This window comes from Elephantulus edwardii, unplaced genomic scaffold (genome assembly GCF_000299155.1).
Source record: "Elephantulus edwardii isolate Elephantulus edwardi_28Jun2011 unplaced genomic scaffold, EleEdw1.0 scaffold00209, whole genome shotgun sequence".
NCBI lineage: Eukaryota > Metazoa > Chordata > Mammalia > Macroscelidea > Macroscelididae > Elephantulus > Elephantulus edwardii.
Genome location: NW_006399959.1, coordinates 2204960 through 2215774, shown reverse-complemented (window position 1 = coordinate 2215774; position 10815 = coordinate 2204960). Strand labels below are relative to the sequence as shown.

The 10815-nt window shown below is 37.8% G+C and overlaps 1 pseudogene; it reads left to right on the top strand.

Moving 5' to 3' along the window:
* The window catches only part of LOC102863179, an 83631-nt pseudogene extending 73492 nt beyond the window's left edge, over nt 1–10139 (top strand).
* Nucleotides 10140–10815: the final 676 nt, after the last annotated feature.

The window sequence follows — 10815 nt, the reverse complement described above, 5'->3', positions numbered from 1 at the left end:
TCATTTAACATTCTGCCTAAAGCATCCTTGATTGTAAGAAACTCGAGGTTTGAATTTGTTCTTCAGTTCCTTGAGCTTAAGAAATGCTGAACGAGTTCGGCCCTTTTGACTTTCCGACTCTAGCTCCTCACACATTTCATTGTAATATTTTGCTTTGTCATCCCGTGCTGCCTTTTGAAATCTTCTGTTCAGCTCTTTAGTGTCTTGGGTTCTTACTTGTGCTTTGGCTTCTCTGCGTTCCAGTGCAATCTTCAGAGTTTCTTCTGACATCCATTTTGGTCTTTTCTTCCTCTTCTGCCTGTAATGACCGTTTGCACTCTTCCTGGATGATACATTTAACATCCTCCCACAATTCATCTGGTCTTCGCTCATTAGTGTTCAAGGCCTCAAACCTGTTCCTGAGATGATTCTGAAATTCAGGTGAGATGAAATTAATGTCATATTTTGGGTACTATGGATTCGGTTTAATTTTCCTCAGCTTTAGCTTGAACTTGCATATGAATAGTTGGTGGTCTGTTCCACAATCAGCTCCTGGCCTAGTTTTCACAGCTTATATTGAGCTTCTCCAGTGGTTGTTTTCACAGATGTAATCGATCTGATTCCTATGCATACTATCAGGTGAAATCCATGTGTATAATCTACGTTTATGTCTCTTAAATACATATTTGCAATGAATAAGTCATTGATTGTGCAAAATTCAATCATTCTATCTCCAGCTTCATTTCTGTCACCAAGTCCATTACACTAATGAGTACTAAGAGTAACTATAATTGTTTGTAGCTACTATTTCAAGCAGCTTTTAAAAAAATTTGTTTGGTTTTTTAAATTAATTTTTGTGTGTGAACCGTCAAAAGGATCTGACTGGTACAGGAGGAGATTCCCTCTCCTTCTTCAGAAGAGCATCTGGTGGATTCAAACCATGTACCTCTGGGATTATAGTGCAGCTTCTTGCCACTAGGCCACAAGATCTCCCTCAAGCTTTTTGATGTGTACCCAAATCCTGCAAACAAACATGGACTTTCTGCTGTGATAAATGTAGCTCTATTTCCAACCTTATAAAGAATTGGTCCTACTTATCACCAACTTATCTGCAGTAGCAATTATGCACACAAGTGTCATTGCAATACACGGATAAAGGCCTTGTCCCTACAGAGTAGACAAGTGTGGATTGTTTCAGGGGAAAGTTGCTTTGTTCCTCCCTTGCTGTAAATCCACAAACAATAGAATGATGTTCTCTGTGATCTCCTACCTACCTTATGTCTACAAATTTCAAGATGTTATAAGATTTTTCAGAAATAAGCTTCACAGTGCAGATCCTGGCCTATGTGAATGTCCCTAATGCTTACCAAGGGTGACCAAATGCCCTCTACTGGCAGACTCGCCTTTTTTTAGAAACTCCAAATTGCTGGTATCATCAACATAAAATGTTGACTCTGACTATGTGTTGGAAGGAGGAGTGGCATCCACTTCCATAATAGCTTGCCTTTGGAAATCCTATGAACCTGGAGAGAGTGTGAGAGACACCCAAGCATTCAGGACTCTTCTTCATAGGGTCACTATGAAGACTCGACCTGAAGACCTGAGACTCGACAGCACTTAACAACAATAACATCGAGAGAGAGAGAGAAAGAGAGAGAGAGAGAGAGAGAGAGAGAGAGAGAGAGATCAGCTGGCCCAGTGGACAGAAAACGATGCTACCAAGCCCAAGGTGGGTGACTTTTAATCCGCGGCCCTCTGGCCTGTCTTTCATTGTTTTTGTTCAGACATCCCTGTAGGTCGTATAGCCCTGGTGTACAAGTTACTGTACAGCGGTCACTTGTGGTTGTTGTGAGGCTGAACACTGTGACACTGATGTGTCAAATGTGTTAATGGTTGTTTACCCAATGTGGACAGAGAGTTGGGTGGCGCTCCCCAATGAAAACAAGCTTGGAATGAGGAGTGGCATCCACTTCTGTAATAGCTTGCCTCCGGAAACCCTATGAACCTGGAAAGAGGACGAAAGGCACCCAAGAGTCGAGGACTCTGCTTCATAGGGTCGCGATGAGTCACCTGCGACTCCACGGCACTTAACAACAACAACTGACAATGTGAAGATCTCATGCCAAATCCTAAGTGTTTCACCTTTCCTGTAGCAAGTACTTGAACATGACCACCCCTGAAATATTGGATATTTACTGACGTCATCGTCCATGCTGCCTGATTGTCTTAAGATCTTAAATCTCAGTTAGTATCATCTGAAGGCATGTTCCATTCAGTACCAAGTTGTATTCTCAGATTGTAAAATACTGAAATCACGTTTCTATTTGATAATGATAAGAGTCATATTGTACTTTAATGCTATGAACTTTAAAATCTGCTCTATTATTTATGTAACATATGTTTATTTGTAACTTTGAAATCACTTGATCTACTTCAACTCTTTTTAACTTTCTTTCATAAAATCTGTAGGAGACTCTAGTGAGATAATAGATATAAATGGATTTTTTTCCTTACTTTGAAGATATAGCACATAAGTGTCAAGCTTTCCCATTGATATTGTTTTGTGACTCTCTAAATATTCTGTGGCATAGTCAAGACAGATTCATTTATTCAACAAATGAATTATGCACCATGTTTTAGGTTCCTATCATTCAATAGCATGATTAAATAACATTTGCTCTCTTTAATCTCCTAATCTAATTTAACATATCATTAAACCAATCTGAAGTGAAAAAAAATTCCCAAACCCCCTCCATTTAGTGACAACAATTTTCAAAATGTTGTGCCAACCACTGACAGCATACATTGACATTCAGATTGCTTTGAGTGGGCATTCACTAAGACTTGGGTGAGTGGTAACTGGAATAAGAACATATTAATAAAAGAAAGTCCCTAAGTTATCAAGGTATATAAACCCTGTGGAGAATCAGTAGCTAAAAAAGAGACTATAAGAAAATTTTAATTATCACCTCTTTTGGAAAATCATCTTTGCATCTCAATCCTTAGATGTTTTTGAGAATACTTGTTCTACATTTCCACTTATAATTTATTACAACATATTTAATTGTAAGTGCTTCTTTAACTATCTAGTACTCCTTTAGATTATGAGCTTAGGAAAAAAGCCAGGAAAATCTATTTGCTTCTTCTATATTCAGTACCTAGAACTGCATAGACACTACTGGATACAGACAACTGTTTGATGAAGAGATAAGTGTTAATTAACTGTTATAGGTCAGCTAAGTTTATGATCTTCAGAATACTTGGTCCAGTATTTTCTTTCAATGGGTGAAAGACAAACTTGAAGTTTTACAGGACACTGCAAGCAAAAATCAGGAGAAACTTTTTTAAAAAAAGAAAATCCAAAACAATGAAGATAAAACAAATGAGGCATTAGAGGGTCTGGGAAAACAAGAAACCACAATCCAAAATATGAAAACCCATGTTTCAGATGTTGTCCACATAATGGAGGGACACATGAACAGAGTTGAAGAGATGGAACATAGAACCAGTGAAATAAAAGATAGAATTGTCACCACTGATCTGCTAGAGCAAAAAGCAGAATCAAAGAAGAAAGAAAAAGAAGAAAACCTAAAAATAATGTGGGATACTATCAAGAGAAATAACGTGTACATAATCTGAATCTCAGAACAGGAAGAAGCAACTAAAGGAACCAAAAAAGTTGTGGAAGAATTATTAGAAGAAATCTTTTCAGGCATAATGAAGAATGCGAGAATGAAGATAATAAGAATTGAAGAAGCTGAGAGAACACTATATAGAATAGACTGCAAAAGAAAAAAAGCCAAGATATATCATATCATAGTCAAATTTGCCATAACCAAAGATAAGGAGAGAATTCTGAAAGCAGTGAGGGAGAAATAAAGAGTAACCTATAAAGGAGAAAAAATAAGATTAAGTGCCAATTTCTCAGCAGAAACCATTCAAGCAAGAAGACAATGGAGATTTTATATCTCTATCTCCATGAACATAACTGACAACAAAGAATATTGTACCCAGCAAAACTGTCCACCAAATATGAGGGAGAGATCAAGGTATTCCCAGAAAAACAGAACATAAGGGAGTTTGTAAAAACAAGACCAGTATTGCAGGAAACACTGAGAGATGTCCTTCTTATAGAGATGCCACAGAAAGCAGGACGGACTAAATTAACTAGCAACGATACCACAAGGAACTTAATAAAACAATAGCAATGAAATAATTTCTCTGAATAATTACACCGAATGTAAGTGGTTTATATACACCACTGAAGAGACAAAGAGTAGCATATTTAATTAAAAAACCAAAAGAGACACATATGAAAAATGAAGATAAAGAAACACTAAAAATAAAAGTGTGGGAAAAATATACCAAACAAATGGCAACTATCTCTGATAAAATACATTTCAATGCAAAAACAATCACAAAGGACAAGGAAGGTCATTACATAATGTTTAAAGAATCAATAGAACAAGAGGACATAACATAATAAATATCTATGCACCAAATGAAAGACCTGCAAAATACACAAAACAAACATTAATAAAACTGAAAAACCAAATTGAGAACCCTACTATAGTAGTTGGAGACTTCAATACACCACTTAAAAGAAAAGACTTCCAGAAAGAAGCTCAACAAAGATGCTGAAGAATTAAACCACATAATAAACCAACTCAAACTTCATAGATACTTATAGATAAATGCATTCCAAAAAAGCACAGTATACCTTCCTCTCCAAAGTGCATGGAACGTTCTCCAGAATAGATCACACCTTAGGTCACAAGACAAGAATCAATAAATTAAAAAAACATAGAAATAATACAAAGCATCTTCTCAGACCACAATGCTACAAAATTAGAAATTAATAACAAGAGGATAAAGGAGGGAAAAAAAAACACCACCCCTACATTTGGAAGCTGAACAACACCTTGCTTGAAAATGAGTGAGTACTAGAAAAAAAAAGGAATTAAAATTCTCTTGAAACAAATGACAATGAAAATACCACTTACCAAAACCTCTGGTAAACAGCCAAAACATTAATCAGAAGTCAATTTATACCAATAAGCAAACACATTAAAAGACAGAAAAATATGACCATTGACTCTCTAATCCAACATCTCCAACAAATTGAAAAAGAACAGAAAGAAAACCTGACACCCTTCAAATAAACTGAAATTATAAAAAACAGGGCAGAAATAAATGAAATAGAAAACAGAAAAAGAATTGAAATAAACGAAACCAGGAGTTGGTTCTTTGAAAAGGTCAATAAAATCGACAAACCACTAGGAAAACTAACAAAAGAAAAGAAGACACAAATAATCTGAATAAGAGATGAAATGGACAATGTCATAACCAACGAAAATAAAAAGGTTAACAACAGATACTCCACACTCTGTTGGGTAACCTTTCTTTGGAATGGGAACAAATACAGATCTCTTACAGTCAGTTGGCCTAGTGGTTGTTCTCCAGATTTCTTGACACAACTTGGTGAGCACATCTAGGGCAGCATCTGTTAGTTGAAATATGTCAATTGGTATGCCATCAGTTCCTGGAGGCTTATTTCTTGTCAATTCCTTCAAAGCAGCTTGAATTTCTTCCTTCATCACCATAAGCTCATGCTCATATGTTGTTTCATTCAATTCTTCTGTGTCTGTCAATTCTTTTTGGTACAATGACTCTGCATACTCTTTCCATCTTCTTTTAATACTTCCTGGATCATTAAATATTCTGCCCAAAGCATCCTTAAATGTAGCAACTCAAGGTTTGAATTTGTTCTTCAGTTTCTTGAGCTTAAGAAACACTGAACAAGTTCAGCCCTTTTGATTTCCTGACTCCAACTCCTTGCACATTTCTTTGTAATATTTTACATTGTCTTCTCGTGCTGCCGTTTGAAATCTTCTGTTCAGCTCTTTAATATACTTAATTCTTCCCTCTGCTTGGCTTCTCAACTCGCTAGTGCAATATTCAGAGTCTCTTCTGACATCGATTTTGGTCTTTTCTTTCTCTTCTGTCTTTGTAATGACCTTTTGCACTCTTTCTGGATGATACTCTTGATATCTTCCCACAACTCATCTGGTCTTCGCTCATAGTGTTCAAGGCCTCAAACCTGTTCCTAAGATGGTTCTGAAATTCAGGTGGGATAGACTCAAGGTCATATTGTGGTTCCTGTGGATTTGAAAGTTGACCTAACAGCATGCAAATTATTGAACAATATCATTGATATCACATGCAAGCAAGAGTCTGCTGAAGATTACACAAAAATGACTGGAACAGCACATCAACAGAGAACTGCCAGAAGTGCAGGCTGGGTTTAGAAGGGCTCATGGTATTAGGAATATTGTAGCTAACGTTAGATGGATCTTAACCGAAAGCAGGGAGTACTAGATTAATGTCTACCTCTGTTTCATTGATTATGCAAAGACATTTGACTGTGTCTATCACAACAAACTGTGGCTGACTCTGAGAAGAATGGGAATCCCAGGAGGCAGTCATCAGAACAGAGCAAGGAAACACTGCATAGCTCAAAATTGATAAGTGTGTATGCCAGGGATGTGTCATATTTCCATACCTTTACGACTTATATGTAGAACAGATTATCCAGGAGGCTGGGCTGTATGAGGAAAAGTGTGACACTAGAAGTGAAGGAAGATTCACCAATAATCTGTATTATGCAGATGACACAACCCTGCTTGCTGAAACTGAGGAGGACTTGAAGCGCTTGCTGCAGAAGGTCAAGGACTGAAGCCTTCAACATGGATTGAGGTTCAATATCAAGAAGACAATTATTCTCAGCACTGGGCCAATTGGAAGCATCAGGATGGATGGTGAAGAGACTGAGATTGTAAACAGCTTTAGTTTGCTCGGCTCCACAGTCAATACTCTTAGCACCAGCAGCCAGGAAATTAAAAGACATATTGCAATGGGAAAGTCTGCTGCTAGGTACCTCTCCAAATTACTGAAGAGCAATAGTGTCACTCTGGAGACTAAAGTGTGCCTGATGCAGGCCATAGTCGTTGCAATCACATGTTATGCATCAAAGAGCTGGACTATGACTAGGGAGGATAGAGGAGAATTGATGCCTTTGGGCTGTGGTGTTGAAGAAAAGTATTGGATATACAATGGACTATTAAGAGAATGATTCACTGTTGGTGGGAGTGTAAAATGGTGTAACCACTATGGAAGGTAGTATGGTGCTTTCTCAAAAAGTTGGAAATAGAAACATGATTTGACCCAACAATTCCATTACTGGGAATATACCCTAAAGAAACCAGAACTGGCACCCAAGCAGATATATGCACACCCAAGTTTATTGCTGCTTTGTTCACAATAGCAAAGAATTGTAAACAAACCAAGTTCCCATTAACAAAGGAATGGATAGAGAATCTGTGGTATATTCACACAAGGGAATATTATGCAGCACTGAAGAACAAAGAACTCATGAAATATTATACAAAATAGGTGACCTTGGAGGACATTAAGCTGAGTGAAGTATTTCAGTCATAAAAAGACACATACTGCACAATGCCCCTGTTATTAAACAGGACAGACATGGGGTTGGGGGTCAACTAAGAAAAGAGGGGATAAATAATGTACATGGCATTGAAACAGATGAGGGAGAGAACTGTATAAAAGGAATATATGATTAGGTATTACTGGCATGACAAGAGTCCAGAATAAGAGATGAATAGTAAAGTGGGCTGGGAGTGTGTGTAATGAAATATTTTTTCCCCCAAAGGAAAAAGCCAACTGAGGGGAGGGGTGGGAGGGAGGAAAATGTGCAACAATGATTTCATGGAAATCCAAGTTCTCTATAAACTTTTTTTGAAGGAAAACAGATATTTATTTGTCTCCCCCTGCCTAGTTTTTTTACAAAACTCTAATAGAAATTTGAACAAATTTTTTCAATTTCCCTCACCCTCTCCCCACCCATCATGTTGTACAACTCAATAATTAGTTCCCCCTTTCCCTTGCACATCCACATTGCTCTGCTTCCAGCCTCTCCCTCCTCTCCTGGATCTTTATACTCATTCTACAATAACAGTTTTATACAATATTTATCCTTGTGGGACTGAGCTGGTTCACTCAGCATAATGCTCTCCAGTCCCTCCCAAGTTAGGTAATGATTTACAAGTTATTGCTCCTGCATGCTGCATAGTATTTCATTGTGTGAATGTACCATAATTTCTCAATCCATTTATTTGTGGTTGGACATTTTGGCTGTTTCCATTGTCCTTGTGATGGTGATCAATGCTGTTATTCATATTGATGTACAAATCTCAGTTTGTGCTTCTGTTCTCATTTTCTCAGGATATATTCCAAGTAGTGGAATAGCTGGGCCATATGGAATTTCTATGTTCAGCTTTAAGAGACAAGCAGGGATCAAACTTAGCAGCACTCGTCCAAGGTATAAGGAAACTGCTAAATACAACCAGAAATGCACAATATAAAGAGTATAAAATGATGCATGGGATCTTCTAAAGATTAAATATCTGTTCACATAAAGAACTTTTCTAACAGGGTGAAAAGAAAACCAACAGACTGGGAACAAACATTTGGTTATACCGTTTCAGACAAGAGTCTTATAACAAAAGTTTACAGAGTATTCCTGGGCCTCCACAGAAAAAGACTGATAACCCAATTAGAAAATGGGCAAAAGACATGGAAAGAATTTTCACAGAGGAAGATCTTCGAATGGCAAGCAGACACATTAAGAAATGCTCCAAATCACTGACAATAAGAGAGATGCAAATAAAAACCACAATGAGGTACCAACTCACTCCAGTAAGAATGGCAAAGTTTAACAGAGCAGCAAGTAATAGATGTTGGAGAGGAGGTGGTGAGAAAGGAACTCTTAAACATTGTTTGTGGGATTGTAATATGGTGCAACCATTCTGGAAGGCAGTTTGGCACTTCCTCAAAAAGTTCTCCAAAAACTTTCATTAAAATCTCAATTAATAGTGCTCACTTCGACAGCACATATACTAAAATTGGAACGATACAGAGACGATTAGCATGACCCTTGAGCAAGGATGACACGCACATTTGTGAAGCGTTCCATATTTTTAATTTTCTAGTTGCTTCTGCGACACTGATGTGCCAAATGTGATAATGGTTACCCATGATGGATAGTGTTTGGTGGAGCTTCCCGATTAAAACAAGCTTGGAAGTAGGAGTGGCATCCACTTCTGAAATGGCTTGCCTCTGGAAACTCTATCAACAGTGCTCAGGTCTTCCGTTCATAGGGTCACTGTGAGTCGTCTACGACTCGACGGCACCTAACAAGAATAACAACAACAACAGTTGCTCCTGTGAGGTATGTGGCTGTTTAAATTATCTCCCTTTTATTAGGACTCCTGGGCACATCCCTTCTTTAAGATGGGATGAGACACCAGGTGGTGCAAAAGGAAGTGAAACTCCTGGAGCAACCCCAGACTCAAAAATTTGGGATCCTGAACCTAGTCACACCCAAGCAGGAGCTGCTACTCCTGGACAAGGCATTACACCAGGCCATGCTACATTAGGCCATGGATGTATAACTTTTAGTGCCCGCAAAACCCCCCAAAACAGAGAGAGATACTCCTGGTCATGGAAGTGGATGGGCTGAGACTCTTCAAACAAATTGAAGTGGAGATTCAATTGGTGAAATATCAACCCCAGGATCCAGAAAAAAGAAAGACATGTTGAGATGAAACACCAGTTAGTCAGATGGGTGGAAGCACTCTTGTTCTGATCCCTGGAAAAACACCAATTGGCACACCAGCCATGAACATGGCTACCCCTACTCCAAGTCACATAATGAACATGATTCCTGAATAGCTTCAGGGGTGGAGATGGGAGAGAGAAATTGATGAGAGAAATCATCTACTTTCTGATAAAGAACTAGATACTATGCTCCCAGAAGGCTATAAAGTTCTCACTCACTCCTTCCTCCAACAGGTTATGTTCCTATTAGAACTCTAGCTTGGAAGCTGACAGCAACTCCAATGCCTTTGGGTGGTATGACTGGTTTCCATATGCAAACTGAAGATAGAACTATGAAAAGTGTTACTGTTCAACCATCTGGAAATCTTCCATTTTTAAAACAAGATGATATTCAAGATTTTGATAAATTATTGATTGATATTTATGAGTCAACACTTAATCCAGAAGAGCAAAAAGAAAAATAATGAAGTTGCTTTTAAAAATAAAGCATGGAACACCTCCGATGAGAAAGGCTGCCTTGCACCAGATTACTGACAAAGCTCGTGAATTTGGAGCTGGTCCTTTGTTTAATAAAATTCTTCTTCTGATGTCTCCTACACTAGAGGATCAAGAGCGTCATTTACTTGTGAAAAGTTATTGATAGAATATTATACAAATTTGACAACTTGTTTTGGCCATATGTACACAAGATCCCTGTGATTATTGAATCATTGTTCATTGATGAAGATTACTATGCTAGAATGGAAGGCTGAGAGATCATTTCTAATTTGGCAAAGGCTGCTGGTCTGGCTACTATGATCTCTACCATAAGACCTAATATTGATAACATGGATGAATATGTCCGTAATACAACAGCTAGAGCTTTTACTGCTGTAGCATCTGCTTTAAACATTTCTCCTTTATTACCCTTCTTTAAATCTGTATGTAAGAGTAAGAAATTCTGGTAAGCAAGACGCATTGGTATTAAAATTGTGCAGCAGATAGCTTTTCTTTTTTTATTAAATTTTATTAAGTTTAATGAACATTTACAGAGATTTTGGGTTTTCATTCATTCATCGTTGCACTATTTTCTCTATCCACCCCACCAGTTGGTTCCTTTTATTTTCCCCTTGAAAGTCTGTTTCAATTGTCCCATTGCCA